This window comes from Anastrepha obliqua, chromosome 6 (genome assembly GCF_027943255.1).
Source record: "Anastrepha obliqua isolate idAnaObli1 chromosome 6, idAnaObli1_1.0, whole genome shotgun sequence".
NCBI classification, from domain to species: Eukaryota; Metazoa; Arthropoda; class Insecta; order Diptera; family Tephritidae; genus Anastrepha; species Anastrepha obliqua.
The window spans coordinates 63,291,564-63,304,829 of NC_072897.1; positions in this window are offsets into that span (position 1 = coordinate 63,291,564).

Below are 13,266 nucleotides of genomic sequence, written 5' to 3' on the forward strand. Positions count from 1 at the left end.
TAAAGAGCTTTTTGATCCTTTGCTCTGCGGATCTAAAAATGTTGCTACAATGAGTATGGAACGTTTCAGATTTCTTATAAATTGCCTTCATTTTGATGATCGGAACACACGAGAAAATAGAAGAAAGACCGATAAATTTGCTCCCATTAGAAACATATGGGAGATTTTTATTCAGCAATGTCAGAGATAACTTTAAACCGGGGTCATACCTATGTGACAATAGACGAACAGCTACTAGCATTTAGAGGTCAATGTCCATTCCGAATGTACATACCAAACAAACCAGCTAAATACGGAATAAAAATTGTGTTAGTCAGCGGTGTCAGAACTAAATATATGTTTGATGCTTCACCATATTTGGGAAACAATTTTAATACAGTAGCTGGCGAACCGTTAGGTTCTTATTATTGTAAGCTTCTCACTAGAACTATACATGGAACAAATAGAAACATAACTGTAGACAATTGGTTCACTTCCATACCATTAGCAGAACAGCTATTAGCGGATCCTTATAAGTTAACTTTAATTGGAACAATCAAAACTAACAAAAAAGAAATTCCAGATGAGTTGAAGCATAATACATCCCGTCGTATTGGAACATCCATGTTCGGTTTCCATGATAAGTTAAGTCTTGTTAGCTATAAAGCAAAGCCTCATAAAACTGTTTTTTTAATATCAACTATGCACGACGAACCCACACTTAACTCACTATCAAAAAAACCTGTAATTATTGAATCCTATAATGCAACAAAAGGTGCTGTTCACACTTTTGATCAGATGTGTTGTCATGCCATCTGCAGCCGCAAAACCAGGCGTTGGCCATTATGTATGTTTTACGGTATGATAAATATGGCAGTATTGAATAGTTACATTCTCTATGTTTCAAACTGTGACCAAAAACAAATAAAGCCAATGAGCAGAAGGGATTTCATGAAGGATCTTAGTAAGGATTTGTGCTGTGACTGGCTCTCAATGAGACTTCAAGAAAGACCATCTATGCAAAAACGAGTTCGTGAAGCAATAACCGACTCCATTCATAGCTCCGAAGAGCAGCAAGAAAACTCTGAACCACAAATAAAGAAAGAGAAAAGATGTGTAATTACTGTCCATCAAGCAAGAAACGTATGAGTGTTTATTATTGTGCAAAATGCAATAGAACATACTGCCTGGAACATAGATCCCCAAATTGCTATAGATTTGATATAAGAAAAAAGGTCTGAATTAATTTTTATGTACAAAACAAAATGTTAATAATATATTTGAAATTCTTTATTTTTATGAAACTTAGTACAAATAGCTATAAGAAAAATAAGAATTTTATGTTTTTGTTTTAAAGAAAAAAAAAACTTATGAAATTTTTTCTAAATGATATCCTTGCAAACAAAAAAAATTAAGTGTTAACTTAGTAAGTACATAATTGGTTTATAAAAACAATTTGATGAAATATTTTTTTTATATTATAGTTAAATACTCCAACTCTCAAAAAATAAAATGTTTTTCAATACAAAAACTTAACAAAAATTAGAGAAGAATTTTGTTTTTTAAAAAGTAGCCTGATAGGCGAGCTTTAGTTCTAAGCGTTTAAAAAAAAAGGTTTAGTTTTCTAGGGTTAAAACGGCATCAGATTTATGCGTGTGCAAATGAGCTTCACGCTTGTTAAGTTTCTCTGAGAGTGATGCCGGATTCGTAACGCGGCAAGCTGCTTCAGCCAATGTGGACAACCAGGTAAAAAAATCTTCCAAGCAAGGGTTATTCATGCCAGTTGAATAAATTGCCCAGTTAAGTTTTGACTCCTGAGAGAGCTTCTCAACGAATTCCTGCAATAGTAATGGGCTGTTGAGGTAACCGCTTAGTTTGCTTGCATGAATTATTGCTACTATATTCTTGATAGCAAATGCAAAGTCGATGAGTAGATCAAGTTTACCCTTAGGCGATGGTAATTGACGCGCCCTATCAATAAGTACTCTAAGTATTTGGTCAGGGCGTCCAAAATACATTCTGAGCGTATTTATAATATCAGGTACCATCTCCGGTAATACCAGTAAATTGCGCACGACCTCCCTAGCCTTACCACGTAGACATTTTTGAAGGCGAACTAAATTCTCATGATGAGAGTAACCAGCCATTTGTGTGCTCTGTTCATATGCACTAACAAAAATATGCCACTCTTGGGGGTCACCGCTAAACACCGGCAAGTCTTTTGGCACGCATGGCCGCGCTGTAAACTGCGAAGTCGTCAAATTACAGGTATCGGCTGATTGAGTTGCGAATACCTGATTTGGCGAACGTGCTGTACTTGTTGGTGCTGTGAACGTTGTAAATATGTTTGGCGAATTACCGTTGCAGTCTACATGTAAGGCCTGACTACGCTCTGCCGCAGTCCGCGTCGACGGCTGACGTGGTGACTGCATAACTGTATGTACCGGTACCTCACGCGCTGGACATATGTTGGTTCTGTTATTTTGTACAGGCTGCATTGAAGTAGGAGAAAATGCTGTGTTACCGCTCACATTAGTTCCACACATTTTGGTGGGGCCAATAACACATGGGCCTTCGTTGACAATATCTATTTTCTCGTCTTCTGCGTTTAAAATGCGAAAATTTCATCGCAAATACTCTTCTCTTAAACGCATGATCTCTTCTAGTTGCTGTAAACGGAGCTGTTTTTTTCTGCTATGGATTAGCAATTCTTGTGGTGCGCTGAGACTGCTACCGTCGCCATCTAGATATATTTGTAAATTTTGATCTGCAGGCGGTGCAGGATTAGTGAGGTTATACTCACAACCATTTTGCACTACAACTTCTTCAGCCATTGTTTTAGCGTTGCTGGAGCACCGTTTAATTCCGCCATCATTTAATAAGGTTTTTTAAAGATTTTGTTGTAAAGAAAAGAGGATTCTAATTTTTAATAGCTTCTTTGATGGATGCTTTAAAAAACCTGTAAAGGTATTTATTTATTTCATTCTTTTAGTTTTTACATATTTTTTACAATTCATAATTTAATTACACAGGTCGACAATGTTTTGTCCTATAAAAGTGTAGGGTCATTTCCGAAGTAATTTTTTGCGTAGAATCCGAATCCGGGGTTTAAATTGCTCTATCACGTCAGGATTTTGTGATATCCTAACATAAAAGTGCAAAAAACGCTGTTTTTGCCCTTTTTTGAGGTTATGTAGCTACGCAGATTTTGCTCTTCATAAAAAAGTAAGCATAGTATTTTAAAGTATAAGTCTTCCTCTTTTAAATGCCGTTGAGTTTGCTCAAATATCTTTATTTTTCACTGAGATATTGCATTTTGAAGTTTTTTTATTTTTTTTTTGTGCGACTATGTAATCGACCGTATCACGTCTCATGTTATCTCAATGGATTTTCGAATATCGAAAAATTCACAAACATGGAAACTTCGAAATGCGATATCTCAGTGAAAAATAAAGATATTTAAGCAAACTCAACGGCATTTGAAAGAGGAAGACTTATACTTTAAAATATTATGCTTACTTTTTTATGAAGAGCAAAATCTTCGTAGCTACATAACCTCAAAAATGGGCGAAAACAGCGTTTTTTGCACTTTTAGGTTAGGATATCTCAAAATCATGACGTGATAGAGCAATTTAAACCCCGGATTCGGATTCTACGCAAAAAGTTACTTCGGAAATGACACTACACTTTTATAGGACATTCCGAACTCATTTTTTTGCAGACCTGTGTTATATTTCAGTTTTTATTTAACTTAGTTTTCCTCTCTTATTCTTTATTTCTTTCAATTAGGCCTTATATGTGTCCGCGTGCACCGATAAAAATGAAATGAGCGATATAAAAGAGTAAAGCTTAGTTATAATGACAAGTGATAATTTCGCGCAGAGTTGCTCTATTTTGTAAATTTTTACGGGTTGCTTAAGTCGGCAACAATGTCCCCCCGGTAAGCGGATGAATCTTCGGAGCTTGCCTTGTCTTTGCCGATGTCGAGCACTGCAAGCTTTACTGCTGGTCGTTCTAAAACACCTTGCCTCGTTTTTACTTTAGCTCGCCTTACTTGTCCATCTTTTGCCATCGTTGTTTCGACGACTATACCTTTTAGCCAAGTGTTCCTTTCTGCATTTTCATCGACAATCAATACGATGTCACCATCGCTTATGGGTTTCACTTTTTCAAACCATTCACTGCGACGTGTAAGTGATGGAATCATTTCGCGTACCCGTCGACGCCAGAACAAATTCGCAAACATCTCGCTTTGACGTAAATTCATTTTTAAGCTAATTTCCTCAGGTTTACAAAACGGCTTGGCTCCATTTGAACTGCCCAATAAAAAATGGTTTGGGGTAATGGGTTCCTGATTCTCATAGTCGAGCGATAGATATGTCAGATATCGAGAATTAATGATCATCTCCACCTCCAGCAAAGCCGAACGTAAACTTTCGTCAGATAATCTCTGTGATGGCGAAATCTTATACAGCACTGCCTTGTTGTTCTTATTAGGCGTTCCCATGCTCCACCCATGTGAGGTGCAGCTGGTGGATTAAAGTTCCAGGCGATACCTTTGTGAGCAAGTTCACGTTCTACGATCGAAGCATTAAGTTTAAGCAACTCGCCTTTTAAAAAGCTATCAGCCCCGCGAAAATTCGTACCGTTATCGCTATATATTTCAACAGGGCAGCCACGGCGAGCAATGAAATTTCGCAAGCACATTAGACAGGAGCCAGTACTTAGAGAATGGGCTATTTCTATGTGTATAGCTCTTATTGTCAGGCAGGTCAGCAATACTCCCCACCTCTTCTTCGCCTTGCGGTTTTCAGTAACTAAGATCAGCCCAAAATAATCGATTCCAACATACGTAAAGGGACGAGAAAATGCGGCAAGCCGGGCTATGGGTAATTGCGCCATTTGTGGAGCTTGCGGAGCGGCGTTCGCGATTTTACATACTTGGCAATTTCGCCTCACAGCTTTAAATAACGATCGCAGTTTTGGTATAAAAACAATTGTCTTACCTCATTCAAGGCCGTGTCGTGCTGAATATGGTAAAAGCGTTGATGATATTGATCTACTATAAGATAGGTTACTCGATGACCTGGTGGTAGAACAATGAAATCACGTTGAGGCTGGTCGCATGACTGAAAATATGTTGCTCTATTTTTCACGCGAATGAGATGCTCGTCGTCCATATAAACTTGCAGGTTTCGTAGCGGGCCAGTTTTACATACAGGCTTACCAACTTTAAGCAATGACCAGTCATCAAAATGTTCCATTTGGATTGTCTTAAAAATAAACAGTTTTGCACGCCGAAAATGATACGCGGTTAGATGACTGCCTTCCGATGTGATTTGGAGCCGTTGTTTAAGTTTTTCGATGTAAGGCACACAGGTTGCTATAGAAATTCGCTAGGGTTCACCGTACCCAGATCTTCTTGTTCCGGCCACTCTTTAGTAGGTAAAGTAAGGAAAGCGGGACCATTTATCCACTGATGAGCTACCTCAATGCAAGGCCTCGTTTTCGTAGCAATATCAGCGACATTCATTTTTGTTGGTATCCAACGCCATTCACTGATAGCAGTTGCTTCTTGGATTTCAGCGATACGAAACATTACAAATTGTTGAAATTTACGCGGATCACCATGAAGCCACTTTAGAACGGTTTTTGAGTCGCTCCAGATGCAACGCTTCTCAAATTTTATATGATGTGCTTCCTCAACCATGTTTGTTAAACGTGCACCAATTACCGCAGCCTGTAGTTCCAGTCGTGGTATTGAGAGTGGGCGCAACGGTGCGACCTTTGCTTTAGCTGCTACCAACCTACTGACGATGTGACCACCAGCTTCAATACGAAAATATGATACGGCAGCGTATGCATTTTCACTTGCGTCTAATTTAACGGTTGATCCCAGTCTATTCCACTTCGCCATATATCATGAATAAGAATCTTTAGATATGAAGTTAAGCAAGCTACTAGTCCCAGCGAATCGAAAACTGACATGAGCACTTGCAATACTTCTCTCTTTGTAATGACGACCCTGTCAACGAATACATTGCGCTTAAGCCGAACAAATTTGAGCACGTAGCTGAATGTATCGGATTTTGGTTTCCAGTACATACCAAGTATTTTTTCGAAATTTATGACATCCTTACTGCAGTCAAATGATTTAAGTTGTGGCTCCCCATCTCCGTTAAGCGCTGCTAAAACATCTGGCGAATTGCTTGACCAATTACGCGTATTGAAACCACATTTAGAGTGAACATCTTGAACATTTTTTGCCAATTTGATAGCTTCGTCGACGGTTCGAGTCGAATCAATAAAATCATCGACACATCTCTAGATTTCGCGGCTGCATTCCATACAAGTCGTATTTTATTTGGCTTGTGCGGATTGCAGACAATAAAAACCGGCAAATACCAAATTTTGTCACCACGATCATTTATAGCTTCGTTCGGTAACTTGGTTGCATAATTTTTCTTAACTAAGTTGTCAATTTGTTGCTGCATATTGCGTTGTAGTTCAGGATTGCTAGATAACTTACGTTCCACACACTTAAAGCTGTTGGCAAGTTGTCTGGCAATCGTATATTATCATTTTACCCAAAATTTCTATGGCTCGTTGATCTTCCATTGAAATTGGATTTACCTTTGGCACTGAAATCCCAATATTTTCATTCAACATGAAAGACTTTACGAGTTCATGCAGGTTGTTATCGCTCTCACAGTCGCATTTATGTAAGTTTAATCCGTTACCTTTACACTGATTATTACCGCCACCAAAAATTGTCCACCCTAATCTGGTTTTCGCCCCTACGGGATCTTGCCATCCACCTTCACGTACCTTCTGTGCCATTATCAAATTGGGATTATTTACACCAATAATTAGCTTAGGAACTATGTCAATAAAGTTTGGCAAGGGAATGCCTTTTAAATGTGCATATTTTGTTTTCAATTTATCAGCAATCAATGTTGATGATGACATATTTAAGCTACTAACCATGTAAACACCTCGGAGTGGATATATTTTCGCACCTTGAATATTACCTGAAATTCGTAAATCGAGTCGTTGCGAATCAGCTTCATATCGGTTTATATCTCCAGTCCAGTGAATGCACAGAGGATTGTGAACGCCAGCCTCACCCAATTCATCTGCAAGTGTTTGATCTATAAGTGTCAGTGTAGATCCATCATGTATGATGATGTATGAATGTATGTGGATATTGTTTTATTTCTCCCATACAAAACTATCGGCAAGATTCGAAAATATGTGGTGTTGTTGCTGGAAATCGAACGGTGATTATTCAGCATCGTTGAAACTTCACTATTTTTGTTAACATCAGAATTGTGAAGGAGTCTGTGGTGACGTATTGTACAGCTATCCACCTCACACGATTTATTACTCCAGCAGCGGCGAGAGTGTGTTCCCAAACACTGGCGGCATAGATTTTTCCTCTTAACAAAGTCCCATCTCTCATTCATAGTGAGTGCTTTAAACCGGTCACACTGAGGAACCTTATGCGGGTTATTACATACTACGCATCTGGGCATAGATTTTGCTTCTTCGTATTGTTTTAAAACGGCATCAGATATATGCGTGTGCAAATGAGCTTCACGCTTGTTAAGTTTCTCTGAGAGTGATGCCGGATTCGTAACACGGCAAGCTGCTTCAGCCAATGTGGACAACCAGGACTACCAGGACAACCGCGCTGCAAACTGCGAAGTCGTCAAATGATAGGTATGGGAGTCGAGAATAATCACAGAGAATTATACAAGGTAGGTAGGTAGGTAGGGTGTTTGTCGCAAGACACACTTAGACCTTCGGCAGGTCCATTGTGATACCACTGGAGCTTATCCTTACTCTACGTGTTCCTTTTCAAACCATCCGGTTGCTTTAATAAACGAGCAGAGCTTCGTTAGTTTTAGATGGGCTATGTCCGCTACATCGGTTAGAAATGCTGTATCGAGAGTGCGCAGCCTTCTCATAGCTAGGCTTTCACACTCACATAAAAGGTGTCTGACTGTTTCCTCTTCTTCTGTATTAAGACAGCTTCTACAGAAATCGAAGTAAGGGAGTCCTAACCTTCTAGCGTGGCTGCCTATTAAGCAATGACCAGTTAAAACACCTATCATTTTTCTTATAGATTCTCTGTTGAATCGTAGCAAGATCTTCGATCGACCGCTGTTCCAGTTCGGCCATGTCTGTCTGCTTAGTTCGCATGTTGTGAGGTTTTGCCAGATTGTATTTACCTTTTTGATGGTTTCCCTGTCTATAAGTAATTTACAAGAGACCGAGCGTTGTACCGGTTCTTGCAAGTTCATCCGCCTTACAATTTCCTGCAATGTTTCTGTGGCCTGGTACCCAGATAAGGTGCACCTTGTAGCACTTAGATACGTCATCTAGTAGTTTAAAACATTCTAGAACTGTTTTTGACGAGTGTGTTCTTGATTCCAGCGCTTTTATTGCTGCTTGACTGTCCGAGTAAATGAAGACTTCATTTGCGGATAATACTCTCGTTTTTATCTCTTTAAGTCCCTCTTTTATGGCAGTGACTTCCGCCTGAAATACACTGCAATGAGCAGGCAAGCGAAATGATTGGCATACTCCGAGTTTGTCGGAGTAGACCCCTCCGCCTACTTGGTTGTCTAGTTTTGAGCCATCTGTGTAGATGTTTAAGTCATTTATCTTGACAATGAGCCCGTTATCCCACTCCTCTTTGGAAGGAAATACTGTGACAAAGGATTTATCGAAATTGATGACCTTGGTCCTACAGAAATCCGTTGTGCTGGGAATGCAGGGGAATTGTAAAATTGTAAAATTGAGGAGTGCCCTCTTTGGTACGTTCTGAGTAGGCCGATTTCTCTTAGTCTGAGAGTTGCTTTGGCAGCTGTTTGCTTACCGTACTGCTCTATTGGTAAAATGTTAAGAATAATATTTAGTGCATCTGTGGGTGTGGTTCTGAGGGCCCCGCAGATGCAAAGACTGGCCATTCTTTGTACGTGTGCCATGGTTCTTTTGACGTACAATTTATCTAAAGCTGGCCACCATACTAATATGCCGTTTGTTAGGATTGGTCTGAAAATTGCCGTGTAAAGCCAGTATACGATAGATGGGGAGAGACCCCAACTTAGTCCTATTAGCTGTTTACAAGATGTTTACATAGTGCTATTGTCGCCCTTTTTACTCTATCTTCGACATTTGCCTTCCATGTTAGCTTTCGGTCTAGTATTAGACCTAGGTAGCGGGCCTCATCACTAAATGACAGTGCCGTTCCACCTAGAGTCGGAGGAGTTATATTTGGAATTTTGTGTTTCCTGGTAAATAGGATGAGTTCAGTTTTATTGGGGTTGACGCTTAGCCCATTTGCTTTTGACCAGTTTTCAACCATGTTTAGTAAATCCTGCGTGACTTCTATGAGTGTATTGGGGAATTTCCCCCTTACTACCAATGCAACATCGTCCGCATAGGCTACAACGTGTTGTCCTCTCTCCTCTAGGCTCTTTAGCAATGAGTTTAGTGCCAGCACCCATAGGAGAGGGGACAGCACACCGCCTTGAGGTGTTCCTCTGCTAACTTTTTTCTTGATCTCTGAGTCCCCTAGGGTTGCGATCACCAATCTGCTCAAGAGCATGTTTTTGATGAACTCAACCAGAGCGCCAGAGATCCCGAAGTCCGTCAGTGCCTTTATTATGGTATCCGGTAGGATGTTGTTGAATGCGCCCTCGATATCTAGGAAGGCTACCAGTGTGAATTCTTTATTATACATTGACTTCTCGATTTCTGTAACAAGTGAGTTAAGTGCTGTTTCGGTTGATTTCCCTTTACAGTACGCATGTTGTGAGATGCTGAGCTTATAAGGGCTGATGTTAGTCCTAATATGCTCTTCTAAAATTCTTTCTAATGTTTTTAGCAGAAAGGAGGATAGGCTTATTGGCCTGAAATCCTTAGGTGTCGTGTGTGAACTTTTTCCCGCTTTAGGGATAAAGACCACTTTTACCTCTTTCCATGTTGATGGGACACTTTTCAGTTTCAGAGCGGCCTTAAATATGACCGTCAACCACTCCATGATGTAGTTTAGTGAATGTTGTATTTGGGCCGGGAATAATCCATCTGGGCCCGGTGATTTAAATGGTTTGAACGTGTTCACTGCCCAGGTTATCCTAGTTTCAGTGATTATTTCTTCAATGTCAGAGTTTGGTCTTTCTGTACCATTGCTGATTAACATGATTCATTGCTGGGAAAGTGTGTGTCCACTAGCAACCTCAGAGTTTCGTCACTCGAAGTAGTCCAACTCCTGTCCGGTTTTTGGAGGTATCCGGTGGTATAGTGTTTTTTTGAAAGGATTTTACGCAGTCTGGAGGCCTCTGTGGTTCCTTCGCTTTCTCCACAGAACGTTCTCCAACCAGACCTTTTCGCTTTCCTAACTTCTTTTTTGTAAATTTTTAGCTTAGTGTAGTAGCAGTCCCAGCCTTTACTCTCTCATGTCGCTTTCGCTCTATTAAACTGTCTTCTGCTGTCGTTTCTTAGTGTAGACAGGTCTTCTGACCACCAGGGCGGCTTTTTCTTCCCCTTATACTTAATTAAGGGGCAAGCCTTGTTTAGCGCAGTTCTACAGACCTCCGTAAGGATTTGTACGTGTTCGTTCAATGATTCTCTGTCTTCAATAGTAATATTTTGGGAGTTTGGAAGTCTTTCCTTAAGTTCCCGTTTATATATATGCCAGTTGGTCTTTTTCAAGTTCCTGCTGGCCGGCGGGGCCCGTGAGTTTTTTCCCCCAAATTTTATTTTTATGTAACGATGATCAGAGTAAGAGTGTTCATTCAGAACCCTCCACTGCGTCATCTTTTGGTAGAGGGTTTGACAAACTAGCGTAATATCAAGAACTTCTTGTCTATTGCGCGTAATAAATGTAGGTTCGTTGCCTTTGTTACACACTAAAAGCTTACTACATATAATATAATTAAAGAGAGATTCACCTCGTTCGTTTGTATCCGAGCTCCCCCATACGGTATGGTGGGCATTGGCATCACCTCCTAGGGCTAGTTTGCGGTTGTGTGCTTTGCAGTCTTCCACAAGGCTTCTTATTAGCGGCGACGGCAGTGGACCTGTGTCGTCTCCGGCAAAGTAGAACGAGGTTAGCCAGATGTTGCTTCGCTCACTTCCCAGCTAACCGTCGTAGTATCTGCGTTACTGAAATTATGAGTCATAAATATATTAAGATGTGCTTTTGCCATTATGCATGCTCTTTTAGTACCTTCACCATTGGTCTTGTATACTTTATACCCTGATGTCCTCAGACCGCAGATTTCGCCATTCCGTACCCAGGGTTCCTGGATGAGGACTACGTCCGGCTGATCTTCTGCCAGACGCTCCAGGAGGGCAAGGCAGGCTTCTTTACAGTGATGAAGGTTTATCTGTAGAAGATGCATCAGCTGTTAGCGTTATGTCTGGGTCTTCTTTGCTTTCGCATAAAAGTTCCCTTTCGGAATACTTACGCTGTTTTGTGTGGTACTTACCCTCCCGTTCAAAGTACAGCCTCCCTAAGCCCATTTCTGAGCCTGAAGAGGCGTATTCTTCTTCGGTGGGCCGGTCGTCTTCGCTCATTGGCTCGGTTTCGCTCATGGGTTCTAGTTCGCCCATGTGCTTTTCACCTTCCTTAGTGGCGAGGAACTCAATTGCATCTGTGTCAGTTTTGTAAATGTGAAGCTTCACCTTTACAAAACCGTATCTCAGATGCCCATCTCATTTCGCTAATGGTTCGATTGAGTTCTCAGTGAGGACCAGGAGGGCCTGCATGGTGGCGCGCTTCTGCTCTTTCGATTCTTTCGCGCTATTTTTGTTGGTAAGAGTTTTGACATACCTCCACTCCTGCGTTGGGATGTCCGGATTGCAGACCCGAATGAGCTTCATAATCTCTTCCGGGTCTTCGACGGTTGAAGGTAACCAAACCCTTGCTCGCGGCCTGGACGGAATATCCTTCCTGTCCACGACCACTAGCTTGGCATTTGGGTACACTTCGCCGACTTTGGAGATGGCCTCTTTATACAGTTGAACCGATCTCTCATCGTCGCAAGCTATAATTTTTATCTGGCCTTGGTGCCAGCCTAAGTCTCCGCACGCAGGCGGGGGACCAGGGTTATCCAGAATAACTTTCAGTGCCACTTTCGTTAGCTCGGCCTCGATCCATTTCCACTGGGCCCTGGGGATCATACCTTCTGGGTGGTTCTCGTCCAGGACTCCTATGATCAGGTGGTCTTTTGCAACCTCTTCAAATGATCTTCTGGGCGTCACGCCCATTGATTTGTGCCTTTTTGCGTTTGGCTTATTTTCCTCCGAGGACCGCTGTCGTTTCGGAGCCGATTGTGTTGGTTTGAAGTCAGGGTTGAAATCAGGGATGATCGCTTTCGCTCTATCAATCGCCTCTTTCAACTCCTGTGTCATTTCACCTTCCTTTGGGAGAGTTTCGTGCACCCTCCTTAGGAGCCTAGCCGCGTTTCTGCGATCCTGGTAGCTCGCTTTCGCTGGGTCTACCACCCTCACAAGCGGCCATCCTTCGGTACCGGAGCTAGCAGTAGCATTGCTTCCGGTCGGGACCGTTTTTGGGGGCTGAATCGCAGTTGACTGCCGGGCTAGTGCCCCCCTACTTGTACTTGGACCTGTGTCCAGTTCTGAGTGCGTGTCAGCTGTCCTCGCTTTCGCTGAGGCTGTCGTTGTATGTTTGGATCGACTTATTAAGCCGATGGATGGCGTTTTCTTTGAGCTCGGTGCGACCGTTGCTCTTGTTGCGGAACTGTTTGTTCCTGTCGGTCTATTATGCAAAAAAAAAAAAAATGGATGCAGCACACCTTCTACTGGAGCACCAACATATTGGCCAACAGATCCACAAAATATTCCTGATCTTACTTAACCAGAAATTTTTCTTCAGAATATATGTGCATAGAAAGCGCTCTAGATTTAAACTCTGATCATTCACCTATATACCTTGCAATATATAGAATTGTAACTAACACTGATCAGAAATAAATAGGTATGACGCTCCTGACGATTAAGTATTGAACTTGTCAAACAAAATACAATGCGTAGCATGAAGTAGTACGCCAATTATAAGAACTATCTCAGCGGGACATAAATGCACTATGGAAATAAAAGGAACGGTTATAGAAAAACGAAAAGTCCGTCGACGATGGCAGCAATTCAGGTGTCCACCTGATAAAAGTTGTTCGAATAACATAACAAAAAAACTCTCTAAAAAGATATGGAAGTTTAGCTCTCTTAGTGACTAACCCGAAGGGCTAACAAATG